Genomic DNA, 26,057 nt, shown 5'->3' with positions numbered 1-26,057 from the left:
TCTCTACTGGTTGCGCATCTAAAATCCATTCTCTTTTCTTCCTTAGTAACAGAGCTCCAATTTTGTTTGGGGTTGAAATATGCTCAGCTAAAAATACTCAACCAACAGACTAACACAACTGAGGTGGCCATGTGCCTAATTATGGCCAATGCAATTTAAACAGAGGTGGCTATTCTAAAGGAAGCCTCAACTGGAATGAGTGTTTTAGCCTTTTGGCCTGCATCTTCCCTCTTCTTCTTCTCTCAAATGAGCATATGAAGCCTGTGTGTGTAGCAGTCATCTTGTAACCATTGCTGAAAACCACAGGCTGAGAATGGCAGTATAAGAGACAAGGAGAAGCCTGGACCTTGATGAAGTTCTTGAGGACTGCACCAACCCACGTTTGCCTAAGACCCTTAACCAACCCTGTTTGATTACGCCACAGAAGTTAGATTTTTATTAAGTGCAGCCAAACACAATTCTAGCTGATGCAGCTGGTCTGTGGCAAAATCAGACTTAAGCCCAGATCTATTTGACTCAAAGACCTCTTAAGTACAATTATATACTAATTTTGTGCTTGTTCTTTCACGTTAACTTTGAAAAGCAGGGTACTTAAATTATATATGTAGTGTGATCTTAACTATATTAATATGCATAGAAAGAATACTGGTAGAGAAGAGATAAAAATTTTGATAATGGTTCTCTCTGGGTGGCAGGATTATACGGGTTAATTTTTAAAATAACTTTATAAGAGGATTTTATTATTATAAAGGTAATACATGCTTATGGTGGATAATTTGCAATTTAAAGGACAGAAAAAAGGAAAAAAATAAAATGTACTACCTTACAATTTTCCCTACATTTATATTTTCAAATTGTATGTACTATTTTGTATCCTGCTGTTTTTACTTACTATTATAAGCATTTCTCATTGCTATTAAATATTTTAGAAATACCATGTTAATGGCTGCCTATTATTCTAGATGTGGATGAATATAAATTGTCAAAACATTTTTCAGTTGTTGAAAATTTTAATTAGCTTACAATTTTCAATATTAGAAATAATGCTATGAGAAGACTTACATTTGTAAATCTTGGTCTGTTTACTGATAGTTTCCTTGACATAAATTCTCAGAAGTCTGACTTCTGAGAATCTATGTCATTGCTATTGTCATGAACTTTGAAGTAAGTTCTTCAGAAATATTGCAAAAATACTTGTACCAGGTGTGTATAATGGTGTTCCATCATGTAGAGGCCTGGAGGTGCCGTCATGCCTTTATTCACCTCCAGCTGATTGCTTTCAAGCAACTGGTTAAGTGGATTTCCAGAGTATATTATTTTATATTAGTTAAAATATCCCTTGCAAAATGGTGAGGAAATTACTGATTGAACAAAAAGTACTTATAATTTTTACACAGGAAAATGGCAGAGCTGAAATTTCTACTTCAAGTAGGAGTTCTTTGTCAGCCATATTATAAGGTAATTCAAAGATGATAGAATCAGATGAAACAAGAAGGGGTTAAAAATAGACACTCAAAAGATGAGTACTGAAGTAAAGATTTACCTCCATTATCATTAACAGCTAACCTTTCCCTAAATGTATATTTTTGCTCGAAATAACCAATGTTAGTGAAAGATATATATGAATATAAATAAATAAATATTTCTACATCGAGCTTATATTTTTGAAATTTTGTAATTAATGAGGTGCATGATAAAAAGCACAGGGAGCAGTCTTTTTAATTAAGTAATTTATATTACTGGTTCTATTTCTCAGATAGTAATTCCTTTAATAAAAATTAAAATCTTCCAATGCCCTCAAAATAATTACTTTCCACAATACATGTTCAATCCATATGTGTTAAAGTGAGCTGACATTTAATGTGGCCAGCATAGACAATATATACCTCCATTTACCTACATTATTGACAACATTTTTTTTCTTATTGTACCTCGCTTACACAGAATTGGATTAATCATAGCCTGTAGTTCATAATGTGCTCTCATTGTTAGTCTCTGCGTGTTTTATATTTAAGTTATTATTTAACTAGTTATTTTAAATAGTATGATACACACTTATGAGCCTACCATCCAAAACAAAAGCTTGAAACTTGACAATAATCTTGTATCTGGTTTTGTCCAACAACCCATTCCTTTGTTACCAGATGGCTTCATTTTCATGAGGATATCAATATTTTTTAATACTTTGTTTCATAAGCAACATCTCCATGTTTTCCAAAATTTTGAAAACCATTTTCTAATCTTCATATTAGTTTCAAATGAATATTCGGATTGTTTCAAATTGAAATGGTAAAGTATTTTTCAGTTCTAGAACCTAATCTAATGTCATATTTGAAATTCAGTTCAAGTAAACAGTTATGAAAATATTGAACAGGTTTTTGTGGCTTTGTAATGCAAACATATCTAAATGATGTGTCCTTTCAGATCTAGCAAATACAGACTTGCCATGAATCCTCTCATTGGATCTAAAGCAGTAAAAGTCAAAAACGGCTTATAACAACAATAGGCTTGTTTTAATTAAGTTCAGTAAATATGTATTGAGCACCTACCAAGTGGGAGGTATAGAGTTTGGCATTGGTAATGGTAAGGGTGATGACTCAAAATGACTAGGATAATGGTCTCTCCCCAAGGAGTTTAAATTCTCAGAGACAGCCTAGAAACAGAACCATACACAGGGAAACTCACCATGTGAGAGGGGTAAAAGATTACGTCAGTGTGAAAAGATGGGTTATTCAATATATGATGTTGGGATAACTGCTTGATAATTATTATTAAATAATAATGGGGCTTATTACTCAATAATAAAAATTGGGATAATTTTATATGTAAAAAATAAAATTGCATCTGTATCTCACACCAATCAAAAAAATTCTAATACAGGAGAGACACGTCACCAAAAAAAAATGTGATTCAAGACAAAATAACACAAATTCTAAATATCAAGTAAAAACCAAGTTGAGGAAAGCAATTACAATTCTGAATTGGGGATGGTGCTAGAGTTCAAGGAAAATGTAACATTTGAGCTGGGCTTCCAAGGCTGAGTGGGATTAAAATAGAACTAAGAGACAGAGGTAGAAATATGGGAAGAATTGCTCCAAAAGGTTATTTTCAAGCAAGGTGACCAGTTCATCCTGGTTTGCTTGGTTTGCTTGGTACTCTCCTGTGAGTACTGAAAGTCCCAAGCCATGGGAAAAAGACAAATCAGGACAGCTGGTCACCCTGAGAACAAAGCCATACCTTCCCTTACCACTCCTCCCAATTTCCTAAGCAAAGAAACAAACATAGTCCAATAAACCCAGGTGTCAGCTTTAGGAAACAACTCAGCATCCTTGCCCCTACCACTTTCTCTGAGAAGGGAGGTTTAGGATCTCAAAGTTGCTTGTGCTTGTGTTACCCATAGCAGCACTTCTCTTTAGGTCTACTCAGACCCCAAAGTCCTCCACTGGTGAGAAGTCAAATGCTAGCCTTTGTCTGATGACCACCTTCCATTCTCCCAGCTCTCTCACTACCCTATTCCTGCTGAGCCTCCTGATTATTCTTATCAACACTTTTGGTCCCTCCACCACCTCCTAATTCTCCTAATCCATCACCAGCCTGGTTCTTGTTTATCGAGCCTATCCACATACTAATATAACATCCTTGTTGAGATAAAGCACTTTAGAGTCAGACATCCATCTCTGCCTTTTATTTTCTATCCATCTTGCCTCTTTCTATCCATAGGAACTTAAGCAACAGAGTTAATGTCTCTGAACCTGTTTTCTCAGCTAGAAAATAGGAGATAATATTACCTCCTTTTCCATAGGGTCTTTGTGGGAATGAATGATATCACTCAGTGAAATATAGTTTTTAAAAAAGGGGCAAGTTTCAGAATTGTATGTACAGTATGATTATACTTTTGTGTGTATAAAGTGTGTTTTGTGTATGAATGTTTATAAATGCAATGAAAAGAAGAAGAAAACCAAACTCAAAAATGATAAGCTTTCAGAAGGGATATGAAAAAGGGGGGAAGTGTTAAGTAAGTGATCCCCACACTCTATCTTTGAATTTTGTGAATATTATACAATAAGCTTAGGTTATTTAGGAATTAAAATATAAATGAAGTCAGTACAAAAATGAACAAACATAAAGGTTTCACAGGGGAGTTGACACTTAAGTGAGTCTCCATGTGTGGGAGATAAGAAAGGGAAGGATTTTCCAGCAAAAAGAGTAATGTGAGCCATGGAGTAGATAGAGCAATTCTGCCAGGACCCTGCAGAGGACCTGAATGATGAGGGGCAGGGTGCAGTGAGAGCAACGTGAGGGGGAGGGTCATAAGAAATTAGACTGCAGAGATGGCCAGGGCTAGATCTGAGTGCCATTTGGATGTCATACTGTGGAATTTGAACTTCATCCTCAAAGTACTGATAAAGCATTGAGAGGTAATAAGAATGGGAAAAAATTATAAAAGCTGAATTTTAGAAAGGTTCTGTGTTGCAAATTAAAGGTTTGGGCAAGACTATAGATTTGAAAGGGAAATCAGAAACTTTTCCAATATTCACAGAAAGATAATGAAGGCCTTGATTTATCAGCTGAGCTCAAATAATGTCTTTTTAATGCTGTGACTAATATTAATAGCTAGCATTTATTGAGATATTTGTTTATAGTTAATCTTTATTTAGTCAAGCTTAACCTGAGTAGCAATTATAAATGGATATCTCATTTATTTCTTACAACTCTATAAGGTATAACTTTATTAATATTTCTAATATATAAATCAGGAAACAGAGACTCAGAGGGGTTAAGATACTTGCCCAAGCACACCTAGCGGATAAATGGTGTGGCCAGAATCTGAATCCATTTAGCTTGTTTCCCTGGCTACACCTTCAAATGGTATCTCATAAAGCCTACCCTTGGGGTGTTCTCAATGTCAAAGAAATATTGTACTGGACAGAGTTAAACCAGCAAGGAAGACTTTATTTAAGACTTTTACAACGGGGGGAGAGACTGAACTCAACCCCACTCAAACAGAGTGGAGGATTTTTAAGTGCTGGAGTAAGCTAGTAAAAAAAAGTACTGAAGGACGTTAGGCGGAAGGTTGGTCAATGTGATTGGGCCTTCTGTATTTGTTAATTGTTGCTTATGCAAGTTAGGCTCCTACCTTCCTACCAAGATTGGGAGACAGAGGCACTATGTCCCTTGATACTCACTAAAAAGAATGGCTCCCAGATCCTTGAGGAAGACATTCCTGGGCTGTAAAATTGGCAAGAATCTAGGAGAATATTTATATCACAAAGAGGCAGAGAAAGAATTTATAATTGCAAACACTTGCCTAAAGTGTAGTCAAGCTGAGGGGAACATTAAGATCTTCTTGATCATCAGTTATGCTGGAGTATGGGATGCAGTGAAATGCGGAGTGTTAGCCTTAATTCTCCTGAGGAATTCCACAGGGATGGCATATAAGTCACTGATATACATACTCCATTTAAAATTATATTATATACATGTGTATGTCAAAAGTTAACACACCGATATACATTGTACAATGTAATCCACATCATCAAAGCAAAATTTTCTATTTTATAGACATTTTAAAACAGCAGATAATAATGAACCAGATCATTTAATGTTATTCACTAAGAAAGCAGTCAATATTTTTTAGTATTTATTATATGCCAGATATTAAGCTTAATTCTTTCTCCTACAGTAAATACTTTCTCATATATGTATTCCTAAGAACAATCTTGGGAGGTAGGTACAACAATTATCTCCATTCTATGGATGAGGAAACAGGTTCTTAGAAGGTGACACAATTTATAAATTGTCTGATCCCTAAGTAGGACTGGCTACCTAATTCGTGAGGCCCAGTGCAAAATGAAAGTGTGGGACCCCTTGTTCAAAAATTAGTGAGCATCATAAGGTGACAACAGAACATTAAACCAAATGAAGGGCCCTTCTAGGAGCAGGGTGGTGTGTGACTGCACAGGTCTTATGCCTATGAAACTAGCCCTGCCCTTAAGTTACTGCTTTCAACCTTTAGGCTATATTCCATCTCTCCCGAGTAAGTTACTCAATGTCAAGGTTCCTTGGGGTAGCCAGAGTTCATATGTAGTTATCAGTTGATCTTTTTTAATGCCTGGAGGAAAGAAACTTTCTCACAGTCAGGATTTGGATATTTAATCTCACCTGTATCACACAGCTCCTCAGTGGGATATCAAAGTATTAGAAGACTTAAGACTCTCTACTGATTCTCTGTCTGAAGATAGTAAATGTTGGGAACAAAGGAGGTTCTTACAGTACAAAGGGGAACTACAGCTAACTACTAGCCTATATACTATGGCTCCTTCCACAATATATTCTAACAGCAAGTGTTACTTTTTCTGATTAGAACTAAACTTGGATGACATCGTGCAATATTTAAATGACAAAGAATATTAGTAATACAAACAAAAGAGGGTTTTTTCCATCATTAAAGTAAAAAGAAAGATATATGGTAGTACTGAGACTACTACTGGAAGAAGGGTATATTAGTACCGAATAAAAAAATTTGTTCATGCTGAAGCACAGCATGGTTGAGGAGCATTAAATGAAGATATTTTCCAGAGTACAACTGCATTATTCCTGGAGTTGAGTACTATCCAAAGTGACTATTATTCTCGCTACATGATGCATTATTGGGGCTTAGGTAACATTTTATTGTAAACGACAATGACAGATGGTAGTAGATTCAGATTTTGTTATAAAAGAGGTTAGTTTTCATTGTGAAAGTCCATTTTGTTTTTGATAGAGATGGAACAGAAATGAAGCTAAACATAGACCAAAGTTGATATCCAATGTGAATAGAGGTAAAGGTATACATATGAGTTTCTTTTTCTTAAGTTTGTGTGTCTCTAAGATCAGCTCCTTGAAATATTCATATGAATTCTATAATTCTATAATTAAAAATTTGTTATTGGGATAGACAAGAGGTGTTATCAGGGTGACACATATTCACCGACTGCTTTTTGGCATTTTGCGTCATTTTTGAAAAAGTGGTTTGTCTTCCCATCTGAATGTATTAACAAAATGTTAAGCAAATTTCTTAAATATCATTACAACCTAGTCTTAAATATAAACATTTTTCTTCAAAAGCATGCAACTCCTTTATATACTATAGTTTTAAAATAATTTTATTAAGATATAATTGATATATAATAAACTGCACATACTTGAAGTGTAGAATTTGTTTTGAAATTCGTATTTACCCATGAGAATATCACCAAAACCAAGGCAGTAAACATATCTATCACTCCTCAGAATTTCCCCTGCTCCTCAGTAATCTCTCATTTCCCCATGCCCGATCCACTCCTACCTTATTCTCCAATCATTGATCCGCTTTCTGTCACTAGAGATTTGTTTGCAATTTTTAAAGAATTTTATAGGGGTTTCCCTGGTTGCGCAGTGGTTGAGAGTCCGCCTGCCGATGCAGGAGACACGGGTTCGTGCCCCGGTCCGGGAAGATCCCACATGCCGCGGAGCGGCTGGGCCCATGAGTCATGGCCGCTGAGCCTGTGCGTCCAGAGCCTGTGCTCCGCCACGGGAGAGGCCACAGCAGTGAGAGGCCCGCGTATAGCAAAAAAAAAAAAAAAAAAAAAAAAAGTGTTTTATATAAATGGAATCATACAATATATACTCCTTTTGATAAGCATAATAGTTTTGAGATTTATCCACATTGTAGCATAAATCAATAATTTGTTCCTTTTAATCACTGAATAGTATTCTACTGTATGGGTGTATCACATTTGTTTATCTGTTCACCTGTGGATGGACATTTGTGTTGTTTCCAGTTTCGGGCTATTACAAATGAAACTGCTGTGAACATTTGCATATATATCTTTGATGAACAGCTATATTTGTTTTTCTTGAGTAAATGCTTAGTATGGAATGAATGAATCATTTTATAGATGTGTATTTAAAATTTTAAGAAACTACCAAACTATTTTCCAGAGTGGGTGAACCATTTTATATTCCAACCAGTAGTGTAAGAGAGTTCCAGCTGCTCTGCACACTTGCCAACACTTGTAGTAAATGCAGTCTGTATCTCATGTAAAAGCAAGAATCTTAGTATTCACATCAGATAATATTTATTGATAATAAAAATATAAAGCACAATTCAGCTTTAAGAGGTTAGAGGACAGAGGCAAATATCTATATTTCAAAGGCATCTTGAGAAATCTGTCAGCCTTCTGTTAATTTTCCTTGTCATAATTTTTAGCCAGAATAAAAATGATCACCACAAATTTTAAATAGACATTATTATAGTGATACCTACTATTTAGTTATGAATATAGAAGTTACAAATAAGTCCATCAGAACTATAGGTGAAGGTCCAAAAGGAAACAAATTAGAGAAAGTACAACTTCTCAGAAAACAGGAATATAACTGGTGTGGTTCTAATGCATCAGCTGAGTAAGAAGTATCTATGTGATAAGGACATTGTGGTTAGGTTAGGGTAGCATTTTTTTGTCTCTTAAATGTATTTGTATTGGACTCAAAATAATCTAGTCACTAGCACCAGTGAGACCAACAATTTTGGTTTCGTTTCTATCAAAGGACAGAGTGTGCTCTGTCAAGATATAAAGTAGACATAAGATCTAATTTCAAAACTTATAGTAAGTAAGAGTCATAAAATATCTGGTGTATTTTACTCTTACTGGTTGATCTGAAAAACACATAGATCAACTCACGAGTAGAGCCCTGTGGATGGTATTCACAATCCAAGTGTTTCAGCCCTTACAAAGCAACTGAAGATGAACAGTGATTATTCAGGTGTCTCTACGCAGTGGTGAAGGGGTTACAGCCATCTTTCCTCATCTTCTCTGAGTGCTGTTAGCAATGATATATACCTACCTAACTCCCTTTTTATAAGTTGAATTGAATGATGAAATTCAATTCCTAATTTATTTCATCATGATTATAATCATAGACTCCTATGATCTTTTTATGGAGCTGAAATTTACCTCCTAACCATTTCTTTCAAACTAATGGAAGGTTCCCTACTGCTAAAGAAGAGACTTACTGAGAGGAGGTGTAAATATGAAAAGAATATGAGTTTGAATCATAGTCCCACCACTTACTTCAGTTTTCAAGTCCTAGATAATATTTACCTTCCTGAACCTCTGTTCCTTTATCTTATGAAATGGAGATAGTAACAACCACATTGTAGAGTTGTCTGAATGCTAAGTAAAATTATTATAATGCACAGTCCCTAATTGCTAACCACTAGTTCCAACTATAAGTTACCTTTTTCACCTCAGTGAACCTGATAGCCTAGCTTAAGTTAGAAAGATCAGGCTTTGTCTTGGCCAAAACTATTATTGCTGATGCTATTTGATCATGCTTCATTTTTAGAAGTTTCCTACACTGAGATTTTTAGTGAGAATTGAGTGTTAAAATTTGAGTACCTCCAAATAATCTCATTAGTTCCTCTTCAGTCTTTAATTTCTAAAATTGCACAGAATCCCTAAGTAAGAGCTATCATGTAAAAAAAAAAAAAAAACCAGGAATTTTACATATTGGTCTGTTAAGTATTTTTACCCTTCTTTTGGCTACAAAAGTCTAGCCACAATTGTTTCAGTGCCTATCATCTATCTATCTATCTGTCTCTAACTGATTCACCTCTCACTGTGATCACAAATCAACCATATTCCACATAGATCTTCCTAGTGGAATAAATAATAAATACCATTAAATACTAGTCTTGTTGACTATAGAAGAAGACTGGGATAAACCCATCAAACCCAATGAGAAAATGAGTGATGTGTGTTTGTCTGGTGCAATAGTGCCTGTGTGTGAAATACCTAAACTCTCATTGCATGCCTACTGTCAGAATCTATTGACAACACACTTAATCACTGAATTCTGTACATTTGGGAAGCTTCACTCATTTTCTCTGGTATTTTCTTTTTTAATATATCTCACTCCTGCCTTTTAAGCCATCCACAAAGCTGTCAATTTTCTGATATGCTCTTCTTTCTCTGAATGTCTACATTCCTGATGGTACCCAATAACTAAAAAATAAGTATAACTAGCATCCTACTCTGAGTCCTTTCAACTTAATCAATCTGGTTTCATAAATTTTTAAGTTGTCGAATTTTTTGTTTTTCTTACTAAAATTAAAACTGCCAGTCGCCAAGGGGACAAAGTGAAAGTCTGAGGCAAAATAAAAACAGAAACATTCAATATTTGTGATTTAGAATCCAGATAATTTACACTGTTCACCAAATTATGATAAAAACTGTCATTCTTTGTTTTCTCCCTCCACCTCTTGATTAGTGACTTATAAGAATTATTAACCATCAATAAGAATTCTTTATAAAGGGTTCTGTGACTCCCTTTATCCTCTGCCAAGTCAACTCTTTTAAGGAAAGCTATCTTTTCTCAGGATGAAATAAGAACACTTTATTTAGTACCTCAATGTGTTAATGTAGTCTCTGTGAATATCATCTGCTCTGTATGCCAAGTCTGAACAAAACATTACACACCATACCTCCTATATCAGCAAGTCCTGTCAGTTCTACCTGATGATTATTTTCTGAATTTGGCCCCTTTTGACACCTCACTCTTACTCCCCTAGTCCAGTCTACATGATTTCTCACCTAGATTACCTCTGTCATCTGTTACCTGGTCTCCCAATTTCCACTCAGGTTCTCCAATACTCTATTCTTTCACCTATAGCCAGAACAGCAATTTAATGTGTAAATCTGATAAGCATTGCCCTGATTAAAACTTTCCAGTTATTTACCATTACCCATGGGATACAATACAAACTCTTTTTCACCTCCCAGGTCCTGAGTGATCTGTTCTCTGCCTCCTGCTAAGCACTCCTCTCCTACCACTTTACCTCACTCAACAGTCCTCCAGCTGTACTGGCCTCCTAGCTCTTTCTGGAACAAACCCAGCTCATTTCCAACTCAGGCTCTGGAATCTATTTTTCCAGATCCTTTTGTTGCTGGCTTTGTTGCTTCCACATCAAAAAGCATCCTCATCCCCATCATTCTCTCTCCTTCCATCCTGCTTTAATTTCTTTCTAGAACTTTCCATTCTCATTATCTAGAATTATATTATGCATTTGCACACTTGTTTATAGTCTGCTTTCCCAAATAGAATAGCTCCTTGTGGTGCAGTCTTTGCCTTACTAATTCCCATCCCACCCATCACACTTTTCCCCTCTAGCCTAGATTAGTGCCTGCTATGTAGAAGGTGCTCAAGAAAAATCCACTAATGAAAGAATAAAAGAGCAGCATGTTAAGTAGTAGTATTAAATTTGTCACTGAGATCACCTCTAAAGACAGTTTCTAAAAATGCTCTTGTAAATTGCAACAAAAGATGAAACTTGTATGTGCCACTAGAAAACATATTTATCTTATAAGATGTACTCATAAAAACCTTTTTCTAAAACAGAGAAACTTTAAGTATGCCAATAAAATCACAATATCATGTTTTATTCACTAAACAAGGATCCCTGGATCACACAAACACCTAGTTAATAGTTGAGTATCCTGTCCTAATCTGACAATGGTGGCTAAAATAAGATGATGAGGCAGCTTTCTTGTCTTCTACTCTTGTAGAAGAGTAATTGTACTGAAGAGAGAAGATACTCATAAATGGAAATTATTAAAGGTATTTAATTAAACAATGAGTTTTGTGATATAGAGGAAATGTTACAAGAATTTAGAAAATGGTGAAATCAAAATCAAAGCAAATGCAGAAGAAACCATAACACAGGAGTAGCTTATTTTGAAGTTCATGGGGTAAGGGACTCTTCTTGCCTGGTTCATCTCTCTTGAATACCAAAAACTGCTTAGAATGGTCAACCAGTTTCTCTGGTTAGGCATCTTTTCTTAAACCATCTCAAAACAGTATTTCAACAGAGAGCTTTATAAACCTGGAGTATGCAGAAGATTTGATTGAAAATAACCAAGTCCACATCCGAAATAACATTTCAATATGTGAATAAATTCACATTTGTATTAGAATTTGTCTTTTCTCCATATCTGTGGATATCTTTCAAAAGTGGAGAAAAATGCATATAAAAATACCTCATATAACAATAACTTCAATAAGATGAATATATGACTTTATGTTTTATGTAGAAGAAATTCAGAGGCAGGCTTTCCTGAACTTCTATGATCACTCTGAGATTTCACCAGAGATCAAGACTCCTTTGATTTTTCTGCTGTACATTTAAAAAAAAATTTTATTATTTATTTATTATTTTTTTTGACTGTGTTGGGTCTTAGTTGCGGCACGCAGGGTCTTCGTTGAGGCATGTGGGATCTTTCGTTGCAGAGTGCAGGCTTCTCTCTAGTGGTGGTGTTTGGGTTTTTCTCTCTCTAGTTGTGGCACGCAGACTCCAGGGCATGTGGACTCTGTAGTTTGCAGAACACGGGCTCTCTAGTTGAGGCGTGTGAGCTCAGTAGTTGTGGCACATGGATTTAGCTGCACGTGGGAACCTAGTTCCCTGACCAGGGATTGAACCTGCGTCCCCTGAATTGGAAAGTGGATTCTTTACCACTGGACCACCAGGGAAGTCCCCTGCTCTACATTTTTAGAATATTGTTTGTATCTTCAAGTTGGCTCGTGGTCTCAAGATGGCTTCTTCAGCTCCAGCCATTATATCCATGTTCTGGACACCAGGAAGGAGAAAGGAGCAAATGCAGAGGGATACATCTCTCAGTTAAAAAATTTTTCTGGAAGTCGCATTCATTGACTTTTGATTTCCCTTTTATTGCACATCTTTATTTGAAAGGGAAGGTGGGAAATACAGTTTTGTCGGTGCCAATTGGCAACCCCAATAATATGAGTCCTATAGTAATGAAGAAAGGGGAATGGATATGGGGTAGGCAGGAAAGAATCTCTACCATTATACAAATATTACTGAACTTCCACAAGTATACGTAAATAACTAAACTGTGAGTTCTGTGGGGAAGAGATTATATGTTTTTTGTTCACTGCTACATCCCTGACACCTATCATAGTGCCTAGATATTAATATATTATGCAATCCCAATAAATTAATATAAAAATGAATGGTGTAATATTGGTCTATAATGAGGGTGTAGGTAGGGAGAACGTCTTTGCCATTGTTCTAGTGTGGGCCATTTTCTCCTTAATCATCTGGCTCTGTGTCATTCCATAATCATCATTTGTGTCCCTTAACAGGGACATCAACAGGCTGATCCAATCCAATTCATGTCAACTGTTTGCTTACCCATGTGAAATTTGATAGGCTAATAGCATGTTGTTCAAATTTTAACTTTAAAAGTTCAGTGTATTCATTGATTATAATTCTATATAGCAAGGTATTTCTATTTCTATTTTCTAATGCATAGATACAAAGAAATAGTGGAATTTTGGACTAAGCTTTCCAATTTTATAAGTAATTCTACTACTAAGGAAATTTTTAAAAGGCCTTCTCTTTGATGCAGTGGCCTTGGCAAGAAGAGAAGAACACTGCCTCTTGTACCCAAAAGTCTTGGGATCAAAGGTTCCCGTGTGTGTCAGTTACCCATGCACAGCAAAGGTTAAAACAGTCTATTTTCTACCTAACAGTAATTTCCATATTTTCATGCTCATCTGTGTTTAGGTTAAAGAAAAAGTACAAATAGCTTTCTTGAAAATTATCTTTTCCCTCTTTTTGTTTCTGAGCTGTCTGCTTTTGACTGGGATTGGTATAATATTTGCACTTTGTAGGGAATTGCCCCTTATTTTCTATTCCTGTCTATCACTTTAATTGTTTAAGTAATCAGAGAATGAAGACAACTGGTTTATACATGTAATGATAAATTTTAAGACCTAAATAAAATTTGTAATTGCTTAATATATATACGGAAACATCACAGTGTTATGTGATAGCATTTTAACCACAGGAACTAGACTCCTTTTGCATACAGTGACTCTGGATCTTTTCATGACATGAATTCAGATGCAAGAAAATAATGGAGAAACAGAGAAGAAGATCACTAAGAGTGGAAATAGAAATAGCAAATATAAAGTGAGAGGTAATGAGAACCATGTAATGCAGGTGTCTTAGGCCTTCTCACAGAGGTAGGGATAAGAAAGCAAAGGAGGGCTTCCCTGGTGGCACAGTGGTTAAGAATCCGCCTGCCAATGCAGCGGACACGGGTTCGAGCCCTGGTCCGGGAAGATCCCACATGTCGCGGAGCAACTAGGCCCGTGAGCCACAACTACTGAGCCCGCGTGCCACAACTTCTGAAGCCCGTGTGCCTAGAGCCCGTGCTCCGCAACAAGAGAAGCCACCGCAATGAGAAGCCTGCGCACCACAACGAAGAGTAGCCCCCGCTCGCCACAACTAGAGAAAGCCCGTGCACAGCAGCAAAGACCCAACGCAGCCAAAAATGAAATAAATAAAATAAAATAAAATAATTTTAAAAAAAAGAAAGCAAAGGAACATAAGAGATAAGATTGACAGAAACAAATTAAAAGAGGCTCAGTAACATAACCACCTACTCCATCTCTGAATTTGCTATTGACGTTACTTGTTGACCGAAGGAAAGTCTGTTTCAACTGAACATCTCAGCACTTCCTTCTATTCAATTTTCTTGAGATACAACACAAACACACACACACACACGCACACACACACACACGGAAGGAATTGTTTTACCAACTGGTAGATTAAGATTCAGCTTAAGTTTGATGTTTTGATGATCCTGACATCTTGAATCCAACAAATGGCAGATGAAAGTTATAGAGGCATATTTTCTACAACTAATATATTTCAATGTAGTGTGTGAGTTAGTTCCAGAGATCAAATTCAGTAAAATGTAATTTCCATAGGGGCAGATATTTTTATTTCACCATCCAACTCAAGCACCTAGAAGGGTGCCTGTCATATTGAATGCACTCACAGACTCTTTGCTAGATGCATGAATAAATCTAGCAAGAAAAAACTGGCTCAATCGTTGATCTAAAAGCAAAACATACATTATCTATAATGTTTACACGAGGTTAAAAAATCAATTATCCACCTTAGTTGAGAAAAATGTGGACTATATTAATTAGAGATGAAGTCGAGAATTCAAAATTCAACAATACCTATCATATTTGCTATAGAAATAACCTAATTTTTATTTTAAGGATTCAGTATAAAGCATTTGAAAGTATCTTGCCTTATGTTTATTACATAATAAGAAGTCATAAGTTTCTTTTCCCCTTTCTACTTTTATTTCAAAAAGTGAATTTTTTAAAAAATCTAATTAAAAATAACTGTATTCATATTATGAAGGGCTATCAGTATTAACCTGGGATCCACATGATAAAATAGAAAACATATAGGCTTTTGCATTAGACTAACCCAAACCTCAACTTATAAGTTGGCCTAGGAAAAATTGCTTTGCCTTTCTGAACTTGAATTTCCTCAACTATAAAACGTAGGTAATATTAGCTTTTATATTACAGTGTGATGGTGAGGACATAATGAGATGACACACTGAAATGTTTAACACTGTATCAGACACATAGTAGCTTTTCACTAAATGTTCTTTAATTGCACCCTGTTGCCAGAGCAATATGTACTCATCAAATCTCACATGATATTTTGGCTCATCTGTTTTTAAAACCATAGAAAACATTTGTGCAGTTCCTGAAATGCAAAGATATGATGTTACATGACATCATTTAACTAATAGTAACAGAGTCATTTTCTGAGTTATTCCCCGAAGGAGGAATTTGGAAGACTAAAGCTCCAAATTTGACCCATACCACACAGAAATTCTCTGATAGGCAAATAATGAACGATCTGAGAAATTCAGTACTATTTTACATGGCCACAAGGCAAAAGATGATCAAATAGTGACAACAGAAAAATAGTATGTGGTGAATAATTTCACTGCAGAAGATTTTCTCAAGGCGTTTGATTTTCTAGAGAATATATGATCTATCAGATTCATTCAACCAGTCAATGACTGTCTTATTTTAAGTCAATCAAAAGTGATGTGTTTATAGTGCCAGAAATTATGCTTAGAAACTATTAAACATTTCATATTGAGTCACTCATGTTTTCCCTGGTATACATTTGCATTAGTAAATTGATTACATGAAATACACACATATATTTAAGAAAAATGTTTCAGAGAATGAATGGTTCAATGAAACATTTCTGTTAATTTGACACTTCACACTTAACCCATGTTTTTCATTCTACACCAAAAAAAGGAATGAGGGTAATAAAATATTCATTAACTGCACTGAAGCCCATTTATAGCAGATGATCTCTGGAGGGTAAATTTCAAAACATTTGCTAGAGAGCACTGTGCAAAATATGCAGTTGTCCTGACACAGCAACTAGTGTGAAGAACAGCAAATACAATAGTCATTATTAGTAAGGGAGAGGATCATCCATTGTGAATTACAATGCAGCTACCTTTTGTCATTTAGACTAAGAAAAGTATGAGTCACATTAGCTGTTGCTTAAAATTTAGGGGGATTTTATAGACAGGTAAAAAAGCACAAAATATGTCCACAGCTTCATCAAGAATTCCTAAAAAGTCTTGATAAATCTCCTTTCAACATTCTTTAAATTCTTAGACAAAATATTTAGGAACATATGGTCATGGTAAGAACCTACAGGGATTGTAGGGTTGAAGGAAAAATGGAAGGAGGAAAATTATGTATATATAGATGGATGCATGGAGAGGTGAATGGATGGGTGGATAGATGGATAGCTAGATAATTAAAAATATCAGAGGCAAAAAATGTTAAAAATTCTAATCGGGCTATAAAACCAGAGATTAATGTGCTCTGAATCTCTCAGAACCAAATGTAAGTAGATAATATCTTAGGATAAAGTCAATATTTTCTGGTTTGCCCAATTGCCTATTTGTTCAGAAGACTAGAACAATTACCCAGATTTTTCAAACTCTAACTTTGTGTATGTTGCTGACTTCCACTATAAAAAATATTTTGAAATTATACTACTTTCTTTCAAAAATTTGGAAAGATATGTATTTTTAATTCATTTCAAATCAATTCTTCTTAATAGTGAAAAGTTTGGCAAAATCTTCTATATTGTCCAATGCATGTTGAGTTAACACTTTTTAAAATTTGTAATCGTGGTTAAAAAAGCACATAACATAAAATTATGGTTAAAAACACATAACATAAAACTGACCATCTTAACCAGTTTTAATTCAGCAGTATCAAGTATATTCACACTGTTGTACAACAGACCTCTGGAACAGTGTCATCTTGAAACTGAAATTCTATACCCATTGAACAAAAACTCTCTAATTTCTCCCTCCCCCAGCCGCTAACTACCATTTTGCTTTCTGTTTGCCTCATATAAGTGGAATCATACAGTATTTGCCTTTTCTGTGACTAGTTTATTTCACTTAGCATAATGTCCTCAAGGTTCATCCATGTTGAAGCATGTGACAGGATATCTTTCCTTTTTAAGGCTGAAATAACATTCCATTATATATATATTCATCCACTGATGGATATTTGGATTGATTCCACCACTTGGTGATTGTGAAAAATGCTGTTATAAATACAGATGTCCAAAAAATTCTTTAAAAAACCAAATAATTCTTCAAGACCCTGCTTTCAGTTCTTTTAGATAGATAAGAATTGCTGGGTCATGTGGTACTTCTAATTTTAATTTCTTGAGGAACCACCATACTGTTTTCCATACTGGTTGCACCATTTTACAATTCCACCAGCAATGCACAGGCTACCAATTTCTCCACATCCCCACCCATACTTGTTATTTTCTGTTTTTTTGATATTAGCCATCCTAATGAGTGTGAGATGGTATCTTATTGTGGTTTTGATTTGCATTTATCCAATGATTAGTGATATTAAGAATATCTTCATATGTTGGTTGATCATTTGCATATCATCTTCGGAGAAATGTCTATTCAAGTCCTTTGTCGATTTTTTAATCAGGGTTTTTTTAAATTGTTAGCTGTAGGGATTTATATATTCTCTACATTAACTTCTTATCAGATATATAATTTGCAAATATTTTCTCCCATTCCATAGGTTGCTTTTTCAGTCTGTATTGTGTCCTTTGATACACAGAAGTTTGACATATTGCTATTTGTCTGCTGTTGCTTTGTTGCCTGTGCTTTTGGTGTCATAGCCAAGAAATCATTCCCACTTTGAATGTCATGAAGCTTTTACTCTATGTTTTCTTCTAGGAGTTTCATAGTTTGGGGTCTTACATTTTGGGTTTTTAATTCATTTTAGTTAATTTTTGTAAGATAACTTTATTCTTTTACATGTGGAATTGCAATACTCTTTTCTCTCTCCCTCACCCCTCTCTCTTCCTCCCCTAGGCATTTACATAAAAATAAATTTTTGATTTAAAAAAATCATCACCTGCTATTACTCCATATTTTCCTTTTCATGCTTGCATCTATTGTTTGGAATATTACAATCAGTCTCAATGAAAATTATCATGGTACAATAATCAAGGATTAGCATATCAGGTGGAGAATAAGCAGAAGTAGATGAATAATTGAGACAAGATTCTTCTCTTTTTCTGAAAATATAAAGAGAAAAAAATTACAAATTTTGACATAAAAAGGGAAGTATTTCCAAGCAACACTTCTTTTTTTTGTAGCTGCCCCTTAACAGACTGCTTCATATGAGTCTCAGTACTTAGAGAAAGTTATTTATCATTTATTTCTCATAGGAAGACTAGGAAGATAGAAGACATTCAATGTTTGATTTATAAAATATAAGTACTGGTAATATAATATTGCATTGTACATGTAAAAGAATAAGTTGTTCCAGTGAGTGTTTATATAATTGCAAGATTTGTTATGAGATTTGAGTCTATTCCCAGCTTGTTCCATTATGTCATACAAATCTGCCATCAGGTAAAAATCCTATAAGGTTGCACAAAAGCACTGTAAGTTAATTATAAGTAAAAAACCTCAAAATCTTGATATTACTACTTTTTAAATACCCCTTACTGTCTCAGATGTATCAAGAAACAACCACTATTGAGATTTTATTCTATGTGAAATCTAATTCTCTCCAGGGTACTTTATATGACTTATTAAGATAGTCTGTTGGTAGGCAAAATTCTGCTCACTGTGACCAAAAGACTTTAAAATTGGTGGCAAAGGAATTTGGATATTCTCAGAGAAAAAGAATCACTGAGTTGGGTATTTGAAGTAAGGTTTAATGGTCTAATTTCATGTGAAAATATAGGTGCAAGCTCAGACATATTTTGATACAAGTATCTGGGAACTAGATATGGAACTAAACAATTTACAGACCTTGAAATAAGTAGAAAATTATTCTTGAAATCATGTTAAAAAGCAAATGTGAAATTGATCACATTGGAATAAAAATAATCATGACTAAAATGTTTTTCATTACTGTAGGACTTGTATTTAAAAGAAAATTATTTTTTACATGTTGGATCACTTATGTATAACATTAACATTTAAAGAATTATTTTCTTCTCAAATTTTTATTACATTTAAAGCAGATAAATGAATCAGAGCCTTTATTAAATAAAGTAGGTCAAATCAGTATTCTACGAATCAAAAAAGCTGTAAGGAGGCTATAATTGATGACAAAATTCTAATGATATAGCTGTCAGTCAGAGTTACTATATTCCACAAGACACTCGATCATTTTGCTAAAATATTTTTTTCAAAAAGTTCTTATTTTCTTTTTGGATTTTATTTAAGTATATTTGTACAAAATCTCAAACGTGTCCAATAGCTTCAATCACAACATTTGTATAGTCCATATGATTTATCATGTTCCAGGCTAAAAGAAGAAGAATGAATGCCGCTCTGCATTCGCAATTCATCCTAGGACAATGTACATACAGGGGACCAAACAAACAAGCAAACAAACAAAAACCAACTCTTCATACAGATAAGAATTCAGTCTGTGATTTTTTTATGTGTGTCTATTAATTAACTGAGAGTTTAACTTGATTTAATGTTAAAATACCAAAGGCATGAATTTGATTTTACTAAGAAAATACTTTCAAAGCAAGCAGACTAGAATACTGATGCACTTTTTCATTAACTTTGCCTGATTCTGAGATAATTTTATTTGAGTGGTCAACTCACAAAATGGAGAATCGTCAAAGATTCCCAACTAGTTTTAGTGACCTTCTATGAGTCTAAAATGATCATGTGTTATACTGTGAACTTTTCACAAACATTTTCTAAGCAATTAATGCAATCCTATTTAATCCTAAGCACAACATATTCCAGACATTACTCTGCAGATTATTTGAGTTCTCTCTATTAAAGTTAAGTGATAGACTTTAAAAATCACTAAAAATATCACATGATCATCAGGAGTAGCAAGATAAGAGTATTTCCAAGTAGACTTCTTCAAAGGCTAAAGTCTACTCATAGCATGTGGAATGGTCTAGTTGTGATTACTCAAGACAAAGGGTTTCTACATAAAAGAATAAGTTCAACAAATAATAACTATCATCCCACTTCATTTTATGCTAATGTAAGAGTTCCACTGGCTTCTAAACATAGAATAACTTTTTACAGAACCGTAGAATTTTGGAGCTGGAACAAATCTTAGAGATAATCTGTAAGGAACTAGAGGTCACAAAGCTTTAAAGAACAGAAATTAATAAAACAAAGAACAAGGAGACAAGATACATAACATGAAAAACCCAAAAATGCTGTTTTGAAAGTACTGATAATAAAAACTCTTACAAGAATGACCAAAGGAAAAACAGAAAATCGCAAATAAATAAAATACAAAATGAAAAGGGGGACAGACTACACATACAGTAGATATTTTATAAATCATAAGAAAATACAATGAATAAGTTTATGTTAGTGAAGTTGAAAACTTAGATGAAAAGAACGATTTCCTAGAAAAATATAAATGATCAAAATGCATACAGTAAGGAAGAAATAACCCAACTGATTACTACCACTTAGGAAATTGAATCAAGAAGAAAATAATTCCCCCAAAGATGCCTGGCCCAGGTAGATTTACAGGCAATTTATACAAAACTCAAAGAGATAGATAGTAATTCATATACAACCTGTGTCAGAGGAAAAAAAAAAAAAAGAAGAAAGCTGCCCAACACATTTTATAAGACTAATATAATTTTGATACTAAAACTTAACAAAAAAATTATAACACCCAACTTTTAACCAGCTTCCCTTTTAATTAGAAATGCAAAAACACTATATACAATACTAACTATTTGAATCCAGAGTGATTTATTCAAGATTCACCATAAAAAATCTATAAATTTAATGCACTATGCTAACAAATAAATAGAGACCACATGTTAATCCGAAAAGAGCCTCCCTTATGAAAAATTTCTCCTAAAGGATCTTTCTATTTTAAGTACTCATACCAAGTAGATTCTCAAAATATCATGTATCTCTTCCATAAAGAATGCAATAGAAGACTGAAAATGTTTTATTTCCCTCCAAAATAATTAACCTTTAAAATAGAATTTTAATTACAAATGTTATTTTTTGCTCTCCTCATCACTTAATCAGGATGCCGCTGGGTTTATGATACTTGGGAAATTTTAAACCAGGTCTGAACTAAAAATTTAATAAAAATATATATTACCTAAGCCTATAGCATCTTTGTTGATACTGGCTGGCAACCTAAATGTGATAAGGATCATATTTTAAGAGTGACTGTGCAAATTCAAGTTACCCAATAACTTCATGAAACCTCACCCCATTAAATTATTGAGTGTACAAATTCTAACTAATGGAGTTGAGCAATCGGGGTAGCAGAAAGGAACTCCAACAAGAGTGTTCAAGAGAACAAGAGAGCTCAGAAGTAAGCCACTGCACCATCTCCTCTCCTCCTCCTCTTCATCCTCCTCTATCCTAAGAAAATTAATGGCTAACTCTCACATGTTATTAGACAAGACAATCTATGTAGATTTAAACAGTATCCATTCAGGAAAAAACAAAGAAAGTTTCAAGTATATTTGCAAATTTGATTGACTGGGTTCCTGGGAAATGAGTGACACTGGATAGAGGGATTTGTATATGGGTAATCATGTCATACACTTGCACCATCAATTAGATTAGAATTCTTAAGGGATATCCTAGCTTCATTGAGAAGATTCACTCTTTCATAAAGATGCATGAATTTGTTAGGGGAATCCATACAAGGTAGTTGATACCTCTTGCCTTAAGGTGACATTCAGTTCCAAAACTTTTGTACAGACAAATGTTCCTCAAGTTTAAGGCTTCACCTTCTGTAGATCAATTTAGGTTTTATTCTACTTAGACCAAAGCACTTGATTGTTGCAATTTTCCTTAACTACCAGTGGATTTAGCAAGGATATATACACAGCTTTAATTGCTTAAATCCCTCACCAACAATTTTTTGACAGTGTAATCAGATTAAATGAAAATGAAAATATTACAGATAATAGTATCTGCATATTTATTTTTATCTACCAAATACAAGATGATCACATGTTGAAGAAAAACATCTTTTAAATGACAGTATAAACATATATTATGCCTCACTGCTTTTCTTTTTAAATGTCTAAACATATAAAAGCACTACATGAAATAAGACTATACTTGCAAGATATAAATTTTTTCTCCTTAGCAATATAATGCATTATAATTTTAATTCAATTTGTGTCATGAGTTTGTTCTAAAATATAAACAAATGCTTTGTTTTTTTAAAACAAGGTTTATGCAATACAAGATGACTCCTATCCTTCTAGGAAGAATCTCTCACTGAAATGGAAGGTAAATTCTGTAGTCACTCACTAGCTTTGCTGTTTCCAAATTCATTTAAAATGTTTTCTTTAAAAGAGCTTCAGTGATTGCTAAAAATAATATAAATGGCAAAAGCATAAAGGAACTCAGTTTATCACATTAAATTGGATATTTCACAATATCTCCATCAAAAAGTTAGATGAGAATTTTTCATTTTCAAAATTATACACATCTAAATAGAATTATAAACATGCTATCATGGATCTTAAGAAGGATAGGAATCTCTTCTGAAATTATACCTATTCATTCTTGTTCAGAAAATTATTTGGATTATTTTGAAACAAATGAAAAGAATAAATGTTGAAGAAATGTAAGTTTAGCTGATTTCATATGAAAAGTATTCAATAGATTGAGCATCACTTGAATGAGAGCCTTTGGTTAAATATTTCCAAACCTACAGTCTTTGTATAGTATGGTAAAGATTGCTTGGTGCCTATTACAGCTGTAAACGCTAAATGGCTGATAATTAAATAAACAGCATCCATACTGAATCCTGCAAGATTTAACTAAACAAAGAACACTACAGATGTGAGATTTAAATCACTATTTATAATTGCATGTAAAACACAGTAGCTGATGTGAGTACATGAAATTCCAATAGAAATTTACAATTTCATCTCATTTAAAAAAATTTTTATTCTGAATTCCTTATTCCATTTTTTATTATGAAGTATTTTTTCAACAGATAAAATAAATATGTCAAATGTGTTTATGAACGTTGGTTCTGAGTGAAGGAATATTGTCTCAGAGGTATTTCTTTATTCTATTGATTCCAAAGATATAGCAAAAAAGAATATGAAGAGAAAGAAAAGAAAAAGAAAGAAAAGGAAATAGAAATAGACCCTCACCTAACTACACAAAATCAAATAACGAAAAATGGGAACTAACCCAACACTATCATTACATGTATAGATAGCTAAGAAAGAAAATGAAAAGAATTTTATTTTTCTTCAGTTGCAGTATCGTATGAAACTCATATTTGAATATTAATTACAAAAAGTCAGTGAAGAATGTTACAGTGTAATGATTTAGAGTGAACTTTAAAAAATTTATACGGAAAACCTGTTAAATATTGAGAAATTTTCAGCTTTCTTTATTCATTATTGAAGATGCCTTTGGTATTTTTACCCATTCAATGTACAGGAAATAACAGGGAACATGGAGTATTTTATAGTTGATTACACAAACTAACTGATTACATATATCATTCACTATATCTTCCCTAACACTAATTGTTCAGCATCTTATTTGTGATACATTCCTCTATGGAGAAGGAAAACAAAAACGGAATGTGCCAAAGACTAAATTCAATTTACACCATTCTCCAATCCCATATGCCTGTAATGTTTCAGGATCACAGATGTTTACAATGAGAATCTTGTCAATGAGGACACAGACCAGAAATGCAAATGGTTAATGTTCAAGTAACTAACAAAGAATGGCGTGAACCTCCATATTCCTCATCTCCACAAGCATAAAGAAAGGGACAATTTATTTTTAGTAAATTATGGGAGTGAATTACACACTAATATCTAAATTAATTACCTGGTCATTCTTGATTAACACTTCCCTTGTCACTAGTGTATTGCAAAGAAGTACCAAATTAAAAAACCTGTAGGTGGGCTGAGAGGAACCATAAATTGCGTTTTCAGCAAGAAATAATTTGTCAGATCATATATACTTATTATATCCATATATAGTACCATAATTGTCCATGGCATTTTAAAATAGATGAAACAGTCTCAAAGTTATCTATTCAAAAAGAGGATTCTGTTAAAGGAAAATAAATGGATCCTAGCAATGGAGCTGTCCAGGGCTCCATATGCATGTGACAGTTTCTTATTTACATGTCGCTCATGTTTATGCATGTTCAGAAGAATACAGCTGCTATCCCATTCTCCAGAAATCACAGACACCGGTCAAGTCTACAAACGGTAGCCACATTTGAGCTTGTAATGTATGTATCATGAAAAGCTAGAAGCCCTAATGTTAGGGAGGGGGAAAACAGCACAATTTGCTTTGAAAAGATAACAGGCATTTTTCAAAAAACAAATACTGTATATTCAATTCAGCTCCTTTAGGTACTTTCATGTTATAGGAATTCTGTTGGTGATGAAAACAGCATTCAGCCAATCAAATGGCAGTACCCTAGTGCCATCCAAAGTAGAAACCTAGTGTTTAAAATAACCCTGATGAATTATTCATAGAGCTGATGTTTATGCAAATTACAGAATCATGCACCCACCTGACCACCACGGGAAGAAAAAAACACAGGGAAAAAAAAAAACCCACCATGCTTTTAGCATTCTTCAGAACCTATGTAATCAAATGATAATATTCTTTCATTAAATGCATCAAGGAATTACAACCTTACCTGGTTAGTTTGTAGGGCCTTCAGATTTTCTGGATGAAATAACAGACTGTGCGTGCAACCAATAAAACTGAACTGAAAAGCTGATTAAGGGCACTTACTTAATGCAAAGCCACTCACTGAATATTCATATGATGCCTGTCTTTATGCAAATTAAAGCAAAAGAAAGCCCAAGGGGATTGGTTGCCATAGCCTACAAATACTGTGTATAGCAGAAAATATAGAGAGTAGTGACAAATAAATCTTGAAATTCATAGCTTTGAAGCAACAAAGGAGAAATAGTAAAATATTAAAAAGCCTAGGTGAATTACAGTTTTAAAGTTCTTTATTTAATCATATTACTTTAGGACTATTAACTGTTCCTATCATGTAATGATCTATAATTATCTTAATGCCAAAAGATACCGTCACTTGTGTTTGTTAGCTTTATTTATCCTGTAGTCATTTATAAGAGCAGACCCCTTAAGCATAGAATAGTAAAGAAGAAACAATTATAATTAGAATATAACCCACTATGCTAAAAACCAAACCCAGGGCCACGTGTGGCCCTTTGTTAAGTCTTTCATGTAGTGATCCTTTTGTGGAAAAATCTTACGAGGGAGTGAAGTGTCACTAGAAGACCTCCAGCATTAGGTTGAGCTCTTTGCTTTCTTAATACTGATGTATATCTGCTTCATTTGAAATGGAAATTATTTTATATTATAATAGATACTGTGAATCTTTTGGCCAAGAAGATTCTGGCACATGCAGTTTTAAAATCCAAGGATTTTCACTTTTGGAACGCCAATGCAATAACATTCTCTGAAACGTGTGCTAATATGTTGTGTCCTAATCATGAAAAAATGTGAATCCTCACGTATGTATGTGAGAACCAATTACAGGCATTGACAGGATTCATAATATTTAAATAATATAATGCAGGTCTG

General features: G+C 34.0%; 1 long non-coding RNA gene across 3 annotated transcripts in view; it reads right to left on the bottom strand.

The window, feature by feature from the left end:
• The window catches only part of LOC137220740 (uncharacterized), a 145,033-nt gene extending 119,827 nt beyond the window's left edge, over positions 1-25,206 (bottom strand). The window contains exon 1 of one of the 3 annotated variants that reach the window (XR_010941770.1): positions 25,135-25,206. This is a non-coding gene — a long non-coding RNA (uncharacterized lncRNA). The remainder of the gene's footprint in view (positions 1-25,134) is intronic. The other 2 variants (XR_010941772.1, XR_010941771.1) reach the window with 2 other exon arrangements.
• Positions 25,207-26,057: the final 851 nt, after the last annotated feature.

The sequence above is a fragment of the Pseudorca crassidens genome, chromosome 3 (assembly GCF_039906515.1).
Source record: "Pseudorca crassidens isolate mPseCra1 chromosome 3, mPseCra1.hap1, whole genome shotgun sequence".
NCBI classification, from domain to species: domain Eukaryota; kingdom Metazoa; phylum Chordata; class Mammalia; order Artiodactyla; family Delphinidae; genus Pseudorca; species Pseudorca crassidens.
The sequence above is the reverse complement of the archived record's forward strand: the minus strand, read 5'-3'. Positions and strand labels throughout refer to the sequence as shown.